We start from the raw sequence: 12,616 nt of genomic DNA on the forward strand, positions 1-12,616 counted from the left end.
GATTTTGAAACCGGCCGCTTGCTTGCGAAATCAATCGTCCTATGCATTGTAAATGCTATTGTCGGCCCTCGGCTGCCAAGTATGTGTGTACTTTTAGTCACCTCGTACAATATCCATGAGAGGACGGGGAGTTGTCCTATTCTAGGGCGCAATCTTACGACATGTAGCGCCATCCATCGCGAACGTTAAGAACTTCAGAGGGCTGAACGGGCGGCTGATGTCTGGGCCATGGCATTAGTAGGCACTCCGTACAAAAAAGTACTTACAAAATCCATGGTCTGGGCGGATTGATTTCAGACATAAAAAAATACCCGAGGATTGGTTATTGAATTTTCCGAAGTGTAGGATTACAAGCATTAGCATTCGTAATATGGCGTGTACCCGCGCGCGGAGCTCTGCGTGCAGACATAAAAATCAAATTGTAACTACTTTTTTTTTTTTGGTTTATTCCCTCGTTTTATTGAGGAGGCAAAGAGTACTAGCCCATACAGCCAAGTCTTTTGTATTGAATATTTATATATAAATAAGAGTGGCTAATATCCACTGAAGAAGAAGGCATAAGCCAAGTCTGTAGTGTACATCAAAAATTGAGGCCTAAAAGGCCTAGTCTTTAGTAATAAATCCAAATAAAACATAACCAAAAATATAAATATTTTTGTTTTAAGTCCAATCAAATTTCCATAAAAGTATTTGTTACAAATTCATATAAAGGTTTAAAGCATGCAGGATTGGATAAGAGTTCCTGAAGCGAGCGCGGGATTGCTTCAGAATAATTATAAATTTGTGTTAGGCGGTCGACTAACACAATTCTTTGCAAACAGAAATTGGAACATTCGTAAAACAAATGATGTAAAGTTTGATCTGCAATGTTGCAATAATTGCATATAGGAGAAGACAAAAGTTTAAGACGAAACAGATGAGAATTAAAACGACCATGGCCAAGACGAAGACGACAAACTATAGTATAGAACTTTCTACCAGCAAAATCTCTTCCTTTTACAAACCAAGGTCGACCTAATTTATTATTGATTCCCGCATACCATAAACCCTTGCAATTCAATTCCCAAGTCTCCTTCCATTGTTTGTCAAAAAGCTGTGATATATTTTGTTTTAATAAAGATAGAACATCTCCCGCTGGTAGTGAGCAAGATTTTAATACAATGCAGTTACCATAACGCACTATAGTTTTGGCGAAATAATCTACACTTTCGTTACCCTTCACACCTATGTGTGATGGAGTCCATAGTAATATTATATCCTTATGATGATTCTGACAGAGATCATAGTACTTTTCTCTTATTTTATGTGTTATAAATGAGGTGGTAGAATCAAATTTTGGATTATTAAGCGAACTTAAAATACCCATATTATCAGTAATAATAATCCAATTATCATAGGAATGTTGAGAAATGTATTCTAGAGCTGAAAATATTCCAATTGACTCTGCCGTATAAATGGAAGCATTATTAGGGAGTCTACACCCATGACCCGTTTTGGCTTCTAAATCATAAATAGCCATTGAGACAGCTGACGTTGACGTATTCTTTGAACCGTCTGTATAAATTTGCTTGTAACCTCTGTATGATTCTAATTTGTTGTAAACATCCTCTTTAAATTCAAGAGATTTATCTATAACAATTTTAATAGGATAAAATTTGCTTTCGTAAGAACCTGAATAGCATGGCAGGATTACACTTTCATAAAGATTATTTTGAAGTTTGAATTCGACAGCTTCTTTAAGACATTCTGTTAAGTTTGAAGAAGAATTTACTAACTTAGGCATTAAGGGGTGACCTGTTGAAGAACAAATTTTGAGCAGAAATTTATAGTTAAGATAACGGAATCTTATGGCTAAAGGAGGTATGTTACATTCAACTTGCATTGAGATAATTGGCGTAGACATCATAGCACCCAAAATAATACGAAGACCTTTATTCTGAATTTTTTCCAGCTTATCTATACTTTTCTGATTAGCATAACAAAAATATGCATATTCGAAATGACTTCTAACTAGGGATTTATACAACATTAATAAAATTTTGGGGTCTGAACCCCAGTAAGTAGCAGATAATGTTTTAAGAATATTAAGAGCTCGAAGACTCCTGTTGGCTATAATATCAACATATTTATTAAAATTATTATTGTTTTGAAACATGACTCCCAGAAATTTTATTGACGAATCAGCAGGCAATAAATTACCCTCATACATTATACAAATATCCCTAACTTTAATAGATTTTTTTGAAAATACAACCACTTTACTTTTTTGTTTGCTGATGCTCAGCTGGAGATAGGTGAAATATGAGTTCAACCCAGCCAGGGCTGAATTCATCCTTCTGTTTATGTCTGACATATTATCTCCTTTGCAATATACAGCCAGGTCATCAGCAAACTGTAAATTATTGACATCCAAACCTAGATTAATATTTAAGCGATGAATATACAACACAAACAGCAAAGGACTCAAGATTCCTCCTTGACTTACACCTTTATATGAATATCTTGGTCCTATAAGATTATTATTAAACTTCACATATAATTTCCGTTCATGAAGAAAATTAAAAATCCAATTTACAATTTTTTCAGGAAGTCCCAAGCTGATTAGAGTGGCAGAAAGAACATGCAAGTTAACATTATTAAAAGCACCAACTACATCAAAGAAGACACAAGCCAGAATTTTATTGTTTGATAAGGCCTCCTGAATGTCCAAATTCAAGTGACACAGACTTTCTCGAGCTGATCGACCACGGCGAAATCCAAATTGATTATAAGGCAATAAATGGTTACTCTCTACATAAAATTCAAGACGTTGTTTTAATAACTGTTCAAAAATTTTGCCAACACATGAGGTCAAAGTAATAGGACGATAAGAGTCTGGATCATTAGGAGCTTTATCTGGTTTTAGAATTGGAATAATACAATCCATTTTCCATTGTGAAGGAATTAAGGAGTTCTGCCATAGCAAATTTAAAATTGTTAAAAATGTTTGTTTATTAGAATCATTCAACAATTTCAACATTCTGTAAGATAAATAATCTAGACCTGTTGAAGTATTTTTTCTAGAGTTAAGGGCTGATTGTAATTCTTGCATAGAAAAGTCCTTCAACAAATAAGAATTATTGGTTGTGTGAATAGAGGGAACAGTAAAATTATTTTCAACTGTATCTGGGGTGTATTTATGAAGAAAGTCAGTTACCCAATTGTATTCAGAAACAAAATTTGTGGAAGGAGAGTATGAATTGTTAATTTTTTTAATTTTCTTCCAAATTTCACTCATAGAAGATAAACGATTTAGTGAGGAACAGTATTGCAACCAACTGAATTGTCTTTCGCGTCTTAAAATAACTTTTTTAATAGCCTGAACACGTTTCAAATTAATAAAATTTTCTGTAGACGGACAAGTTTTAAATAAAATATAAGCTTTATGAACATTTTCAACTGCTTGAGAACAAATGTGATTCCACCATGGCAAAGATCTACGACTTGCATTGATGCTGGGTGCAACAGAATGTTTAGCTTTGGGAGCTGAATCTTCAACAGTACTAGAAATTATAGAACAAAAACTATTATAAGAATTGATGGGATCCACATGATTAACATTGAAATTAGACAACAATAAATTGACCTGTGCTTCATAAGTCTTCCAATCAACCAATTTTAAATTAACATGTTTTAGCAAATTTGAAGAGTTATGAAGCATATTATTAGAATTTGGTCCTAGACACAACCTTGTTAATGTAGGTAAGTGATAACTTCCAAGTGGGTTGTCACAGACCTGCCAATCACACTGTAATACTAAACACGATGAAACCATGGTGAGATCAAGACCATTAGGTCTAGCAATATTTGAACCAATTGTAGTAGGCACATTGCTGTTTAAGAGAACCAAATTATTTTTATCTATAATATCTAGAATGTCCCTACCACGAGCATCAGTAGAATGACAACCCCAATATGGGTGATGAGCGTTAAAATCTCCTGAAAAAATAAAGGGTTTGGGTAAAGAAGAAATTAAATTATTCAATTTATTACTACAGAATCTAGGGGTGCTAATACTAGGACAATAAACACTAACTATGGTGACAGATTTACTATTTAATTGAAGAGAAATTGCCACAGTTTGTATTGAGTTATCAGATGCAATAGCAAAATTAGAGAAATGAAAAGAGTTATGAATTAAAATAGCTACCCCATTGTGGTCATTGCCAGAGTCATTTCTTACAACAGAGTAGCCTTTAATATTAAATTTGTGGTGTGGTCTTAACCACGTTTCTGATATAATAGCAACATGTATATTTTGATCATATAAAAATTTCTGGAAGTCAAGTCTATTACTTAATAAGCTTTGTGCATTCCATTGACAAATATTTATTATACCTGTGAATTTTCCGAACAAACTGAATTTGTCTTAAGTATATCCTTAAGAGTGTCTGCAATAGTTTTAGTATTTACAATAGTGTTATTATTGATTTTATTGTGTGTAATCACCTTTATGATTGCTTCAGTGATGAAGCTGAGCATTTTAGTGTCAGAGAGAACAAGTTTTTGGAATTCTTGTGAATTTTTTGGATTAGTAAGTGATGGAAAGGCGTTGTTTTTCAAGGTTTCAGAATAGGATTGTGGAATAATCTTGTTTTTATTTTCAATAATTTTTTGTTTTTTTACTGGACAAGTGCCTGAAATGGCTATATGATTGCCTTTGCAATGAATACAAACTGCATTCGCTAAAGAAACATTACAATTTTTGAAGCTATGGCCTTCAGTGCAGATAGAACAACGTTCTGCATTTTTACAAAATTTGGCAAGGTGGCCATAACGTAGGCACCGGAAACATTGTTTAATCGGTGGAATATATGGCAGAACAGGTACACGCCACATTTTTAAATAAACATAATCAGGTAAAGACGCACAAGATGCAAACGTAATCGCCACGGTCTGAGTGGGTTGTAAGTTATAAGATTCGCCTTCTTTTACTTTACGCATTATTCTACGAACACAAATAATTTTTTTTGTTGTAGTAGAAAGAACTTTAAAGATTGTTTTGTTTGACAAGTCTGATGGAACATTAGTTATAACACCAGTTATTTCTGTAACCGCTGCCGGAATAGAAGCAGTGATGCGATGTTCTCTATGGAAAGTAGCATTGTCCAAGAATGAATTAGCCATGTTAGGATTATCGAATACAACCCCCATTCTATATTTGTTGACTTTTTTTAAATATTTTATCCCTTTTACAAAGCGAGTGAAACTATTACTTAAATACATCATATCTCTGGAACCTATTGGGACATTTTCATCCGAGCTAGCTATGAACACGACGTGCTCATGCCCTGGACTATCTTCAGGATATCTACGACTATAATCGGCGACCCTATATGGTTTGTATTTGTCCAGTGGCGACTCTGACGCGTCAGAGTATTCTGAGTCACTATCAGAGCTCTGGATTACCGAATTGGTTTCATATTCTTGCTCCTTCTTTTTCCTCTTCTTGCCGCCCATCGCTGGAAAGGTAAAAACTTACCCCGACCTCAGCAACACTTTATACAAAACAGACTATAGAAAATATATAAATAACGAAATTATATACAAAAGGAAAGGTATTTACAACAAGATTTACAAATATATACAGATTTTGCACAAATTTAAATTTTCCCAGAAAAAAAGACCGCCGTCGCTTCCAAATTCCCGCGCTTTTTTCAATTGTAACTACTTATGACATCACACATAAAAAATAACAATTCATTGATTTTGACAGTGATGTAACTAAATATAAATAAATATCATGGGTTTAGTAAGTACGAGTACCTACTAATTCCATGATAAATATATCTTTTCTTCTAAATCTATGGCTTTTTCAATATACCTACAACCTCCATAGTTTTTATAAAAAAAACATTCCTGTTTGACGGATTCAGGATTTATCATCCAACAAATCCTTGTTGCTAAGGCAACTTGGTGAGAGGTTTGTAAACATATTTTATTAAAAATCCATCCAACCATCCATCGTTTTTAAATGTTGTAAAATAGAAATAATATGATAAGAATTCAATCGATTGTGAAATATAACACCATCTTTTTGGGAGGTTGATATCCTGATTCCTTTTTACAGCAGAAAACTGAAGAACGTGGCATGACAACCGCTACTGGCGCGGTCAACTCGATCTAGCTAGGAATCTTCAATCCATATATGTTTATTGTTTTATTACCTGGCCAGAAGAGGCATGTAATTCGCTTTTGTTTTAGCATAGAGGTAGGCCGCTATGGCCTCTCTGTTCCAGAAGGTACTTTATGTTTTCAGACGATTCTAGAGACTTTCTAGAAGAAGATAATGCTTAGGTACGTAAAATTGCTTGTTTTTTGCTGTCCCCATTGGCGTTATATTTTAACAAACAATAAATAGTTGTAAAGGGTTAAGTAAGTAGAAAAAGACTACAGTACCTCCGCAATTTAATGATTCGTTCTTGGAACCTATGTGACCGGAAGCGATTACGATTAAATTCCCAGTATCAATTGCTATAAAGTGATTTTTCACATGGTAGGTACGTGACGACATGCGGTGTCGTTGTTCCTACAGGCACTGTGTACTTACATGGGACATAAAACTTTGGTATTTTGTGACCACTTTGGCCGCCAAATATCGTCATTTATATGCAAGATGGCCGCGAGCGCGCATCAACTTGCTACTTACGCTCACCTGTCTACTAACTAGGTAAACTTATGTCATTTCGTTGGTATACCACATCACGGATGTTATTGTAATACGTATGTAATATAAATCGTTGAATAAATATTTATTTTACACCTACCTTAATGCTTGTTTATTTTTTCCCTAAACTACAAAAATCATGGAAACCTGATGAAAAGTTAAACAAACAAAAGGCGTTCTAGTTCGGCAGGATATAGTATTGCTAGCAGACTGGTGAGACCGGGAAAATTGGAGGAAACTGGCATGCTTTAATAAAGCCCAGTTAAAAGAATTTAAATTTCTTTCGGCATTTCTTCTCAGCAGTGGTAGTTTAGAAATGCTAGTAATTTGTAGTTTTAAGAATTATTATGTAATTGAAAAGTACTTGTGAAGGACTAAGTAATTTCTAAAAGCTTTAACTTTAAAGAACATTAATTAAGTGTGAAGACAAGTTAGGCATTGTCGAGTAACAAAGACGCCACTGGCACAAGAAATAATTACCACAAAAGTTATTTTCAAATGTTTTCTAATTGTCAAATTAATGTATAGCATAAAATAATTATTTGAGCCATTGTGTATTAAAAATAGAGTAAATAGTATTAGATCAATATCTTTATTTTTTTAAAGACTTCTCCTAATTTTATAAATTGAATGATATTTCAATAGCTAATCCATGGCCTATTCTATTGTCTTTGATTTAGTAATGAAGACAGAAAGGATTTCAGCGAATCTATTCAAAACCAAAATTGGTGCACCCCATGCACCCTTATAAGGCTCGGGCGCCAATTGTTGTGGTCTCAAAGGCTTCCTCCCACTTATGGAAGCTTATTAAATTAACCATTAATTATATAAGAGTTCTACATCGATTGTTGTGTTGATACAAAAATAAAATGTACAATGACCCCTGGCTTTATAATCATGTTATTATTCTATAGATAAGTGGCCTGGCCATGTACTAGGTAGGTAACGTCTTTAGAATAACATTAACATCCACTTGTACTTAGGTATATAGGTAGTCGCCGTATAAGTTCATGTTCATTAAAAAAATACAGATATTTCACACGGTGGAAATGTGCATTCAGCCATTTAGAAATCGTTAGCTATATCTAGCAGATGAGATGATGCCAGCAATTTCGGAGGGTGTTTTAAATTTTAAATTTAGTTTTTATTTTATTAGAACCGCGTTACATTACATTGCAAAAATATAAATCGGTCGTAAAATTTTCTTTCTTAGCTCTATTTACCATGTATCTACGTAACACTTGTGCGCTGTAACAGAAACCCTCACGATAATTTCAAGACATATCGTCCGCAGTGTGTTGATCTGGTTAGACAGATATACATGAAACGTCGTATAGTCTAGGATCTCAGTAACCGCATCAGTATGCGGCCGAGACGAGCGTTTCCTGTTGGCCGCGTTCCCGGGCCATGGTAATTTGATTGTGCTTTACGATCACGGAATGGATCGGCAAACCAATGGGTAAATAAGGGAAAAACCCCGATCCGATTGTTATGATCATTAACAACAAAGCACTGAGGAAAGGATGAATTGAACGCTGCATCGGTGGAAGTAGAAGCTTTACTTAGGTTTCCTATTTTAAAATTAATCATCCTTAGAGGAAAAGTTTCATCTCTAGATTTAAGAAACTTCACTTTTAAGAATTTATGGGGGAAAATAATGAAACTTTGTAGTTTATTTAATTGAAATCATATTGTTCTTTGTCACATTGATTGAATCTCGATGCACCCTTTGGCTGGCTTGTTTTATAAAACTTATGCCGTTCTCATGGCACGTCGACAGGCCTATCAATATGACAATGGCAAAAAATGACGATTGTTAACAGGTACTCGTGAAGTGTCAACATGAATAGTTTCGCACTTCGCGCTTGTTGGGGAGCCCGGTAACTTTGACTGAATACAAATCCTGCTCCTTTCCTTATTCAAGGCGTGACGCTCGTAGGGTGACCATATATATATACATAAAACTCCTTAAGAAAGCTTACTCATCATGCTAGTATATTTATTTGTTAGTTACCAATATTTAATTATCAGTAGGTACATTCAAACTAACTACTTATATAATTATTTTATATGGTTACTAAGTAAGACAGACAGTGGTCAACTGAAAAAGTAACTGCTTTGAGATATAGTTAGGAAAGCGTAGTCGTAATCGTAAAGACGAATAGGTTTGGGTGTGGACTGTGGCAAAGATGCTGGCTACTACTGGCTTTAAACTTTTGAGTTTGTGTACTAAATATCCTTCACTGCTGGTGGCCCTATCCCCAGGGCGGTCAGCGACTCCCAATCCAAGTTCCCCTCCCTCTGCCCCTTGGCCCGTGGACCACGTGCGCCTGCGCGCCCACGCATACTCACTACGAAAATGGGCTTTTCCACGAAGTTGCCGGAACTTTTTACGCACCTGAAATATTTAATCGCTTTGGCACACAACACACAACACATCCATCCAATATAGGTACTTAGGTATAGGTATGTGTTGAGTGTTGTGTGCCTGATGTGTGTGAGATTGATGAGAGAATTGATATGTTCCTAGTGTGTAGGTATGTATACTACCTAGGTATGTAGGATGGATGTAAGACCATCTATCCTACATGGATGTATTCAAAAAGAGAAAAATAAAATACACCTATCCTTGACACCATTGCCTTTATCAACACCATTGTCTGCAAAATATCTGAACGGATTTTAAATTTCGCTCTTCAGATATCCATATTGCATTGCACATTGAGTACCTAGTGAATACACTTCAATGCAATGACTTTATATTTTAGGAAAAATTGCTGACAATTTTTTACCTGTCATTATACGATGTCGTGAGTACAGTGTCAATACTCATGTGCGTGACATAACATGCAATTTTAATTTCATAATAGCAACTCATTGATCTAAGTAGGTACAGTAACGTCGCAGGGTTGTCTCCTGTCTCATATATTCCACATTGGTTAAGAGTGGAACGCAATCAGCACTTGATGTAACCACTGTACAGGTACTGCAACCTTTCCGCTGATGCAACACCTGCAGTCGCACCCGCACCACACGGCCTATGCGGAAATAAATCAGTGTTTACATAGCAATTAAATAACTGGTCGACATAGATGGGAAAATTTATCGATTATACCATTATAAACCCATTTACATTTGGTGCTAACATATAACCAGAACATAATTACATATACCTAAGTTTAAAAAAAATCTTATTTTTTATTAAATGGTTTTCATTACACTACTTCTTAGTTAATTTTCGGGAGTGTGAAAATTAACAAAAGTAAGTAGGTAGTACTTAGTAGGTAGGTAAGTACCTAAGTAAGATAAGAATAAGTAAGCCCCGGCGCGGCTAATTTGTAAATTTCTATAATCTTACTAGCGCCCAGTCCCGGTTTCATTCTTGGTTTCACCCTGAAGGTTTGGTCTATCTCTATGGCAAATTTCATTAAAAACGGGCCAGAACTTTTTGAGTTTTTGAGAACAAAAATAAAAAATATTTTCTATTTATAATATTAGAGTATGGAAGTATGGATCTATGATATGGATAATATCGCATGATAGAATTAGGTACACACGAAGAGAATGAGTAAAATAGGCGAATTGATATAAGTAGGTAAGTTAAAAAATTTTACTTACGTTTATGTTCTTATGTTTATTGAATCTGAATTCAATTTAGGTTTATCTGAATAATATCTACTTAAGTACCTTGACTTGATGGTTCAACATAATGATGATATGTTTGGAAATACAGAATAATGTGAAATGTTCCCGGATCCAAGTAAATTGAAATGCTAAAAGCAAACCCGCTAAGTACATTGCGATGCGCAATGCGCTCAGCGTCGCACATTATTTAAAAACAAAACACACGCGTTGACATAATCGCGCTTCCATATTTGGAAAAAATACATTGTTTAGTGTATGTTCAAACAATAGCGTGAACCGTAAGCCGCTTCTTATTCCGCTCGGATACGGACGGGCCGGGCCGGTCGAGTCTGTAAATGCCGTACATTGTAATTCAGATTGGATGTCGAAACGCACGAGTCGGCATGCGGCAATGCGGATGCCTCGCTCTGTCCGCAGTCGCACTGAACGTTGACTTATCATAGTTAGTTTATATGTTCGATAACCTTTAATGCTAAAACCAAATCAGTCAAAACTAAGTTACTTACGACGCGACTACCCATTCGGCGTAGTATCACAGACACTAGCCATGCTTGTACTGTGCCTAACCTACAAGGAAGGCTGTCCAAATTACGTACTTTAGTCTGTACGTATTTTTATGATGGTAGTCTGAAGCCTGCACCTATCCAGTGCTTTCTAACATAGCCACCACAGTCAGGTGAACGGGACCTACCTAAGTACCTAAGTAGGTACATAGTTCACAAGTTTCGAAATATTTATCCAAGCATCTTTCTATTTACAATCTCATGAATAATGACGTAAAAGTAGTTAATTAATAATTCTTTAAAATAGTATAAACGGATAGCTTCTTCTAGGAAGCGGCGTCGTTAGCATCTTCCGCGTCTCCACCCACTTTATTAATCAGTAAACGTCTCGCGGCCAATAAAAGAGCGGCATTTATAGACGGGCCGTATAAAATACACATAAATCCAGTAGAAAGAATGGCCATCCCTGTCCAACATCACAGAAACGGATTTCAAAGGCACGCCGTTTTTCACTGGCCCCATAAACACCTGAGTTTATGGGATATTGTCATTTTTGCCTTCGTTATTTTTTCAACGACTCTACTTTGTTAATTTATTGAATGACGAGATAATAATTATAAATAATAATAAATAAATAAATAAATATATTGGGACAAATCACACAGATTGAGCTAGCCCAAAGTAAGTTCGAGACTTGTGTTATGGGATACTAACTCAACGATACTATATTTTATAATAAATACATATATAGATAAACATCCAAGACCCGGGCCAATCAGAAAAAGATCATTTTCCATCATGACCCGACCGGGGATCGAACCCGGGACCTCTCGGTTCAGTGGCAAGAATCTTACCACTGCGCCACCGAGGTCGTCAATTGAGATGTTTATTTGCAAATTAAGAACACCTATCCTTTTTTTGTTGTCCATCATTAGGTACCATTACCTAGCACAGAGTTTATGCAGTTTTTTTTAATTGTCATTGCATTGAATGCCCGGAAGCTTTTATTTAGGTACTTTCAGAAAAAATATAATAGTACATTCATAATCATAATATAATCAATTGAATTCGCGATGCGCTTTTGAAATCGGATGCTTGAAGTGTGAAATTTTCAAGTGACGGCAACTTTTGTTTGCCAACATGGCTTCGTATCACATTATCAATTGTTCCAGTCTTTTTGTTGTGATTCGGCAATTTTATACAAGTGGCATGTCTTTAGTTTTGCTATCAAACAATCAAAATAGGATCTAAATCCCTTTTTGTTTGACTACAAACGTCTGCCGAATTCTGTAAAACCTTTTGTGCTGTGCCGGCGATTATGAAAAAAAAGTTCAATACACAATATCAACGGTGAGAAACTGCTTTTATGTAATTTTTGACTGTTTTGTTTGGTTTAGCATTTATAACACAAAAATCGGATTAAGCTAGTACCTACCTACTTATAGGTATCAAATTCTTATAATAGGTACTTCAAATTAATATAGGGCCTACATATTGTACTTAGATTGTTACCTACAATATTCCTAGTGTAGTGTTAGTGATTCACCTACTTCTAGGTTCTACTTTGTTAGATTAAAATATCCATAGCGCCACTTTCAAATACACACAGCGCTATCTAGTGTTATTATATTTGGAGCCACTCATAATAAAATATAACTTATAATAGGGTTAACTCATTATTAAAAATTCAAGAAGATTGGTTGAGTAGCGCGTGAAGAAGTAACAAACAAACAAACTTACTTTCGCAATTATTATATTAGTT

At 35.2% G+C, this 12,616-nt stretch overlaps 2 long non-coding RNA genes across 2 annotated transcripts; one reads left to right on the forward strand and one right to left on the reverse strand.

Moving 5' to 3' along the window:
- Positions 1–1,413: 1,413 nt before the first annotated feature.
- Positions 1,414–2,805, forward strand: LOC135309708 (uncharacterized). The gene is made up of 2 exons (XR_010369874.1): positions 1,414–1,860; positions 2,587–2,805. It is a non-coding gene; the product is annotated as an uncharacterized LOC135309708 (long non-coding RNA).
- Positions 2,806–8,663: 5,858 nt separating this feature from the next.
- On the reverse strand, positions 8,664–10,663 carry LOC128669325 (uncharacterized). Its single transcript, XR_008404632.1, has 4 exons — positions 10,325–10,663; positions 9,499–9,744; positions 9,330–9,366; positions 8,664–9,104 (listed from the first exon to the last, which is right to left on the reverse strand). It is a non-coding gene; the product is annotated as an uncharacterized LOC128669325 (long non-coding RNA).
- Between the last annotated feature and the right edge of the window lie 1,953 nt (positions 10,664–12,616).

This window comes from Plodia interpunctella, chromosome 4 (assembly GCF_027563975.2).
Source record: "Plodia interpunctella isolate USDA-ARS_2022_Savannah chromosome 4, ilPloInte3.2, whole genome shotgun sequence".
NCBI classification, from domain to species: Eukaryota; Metazoa; Arthropoda; class Insecta; order Lepidoptera; family Pyralidae; genus Plodia; species Plodia interpunctella.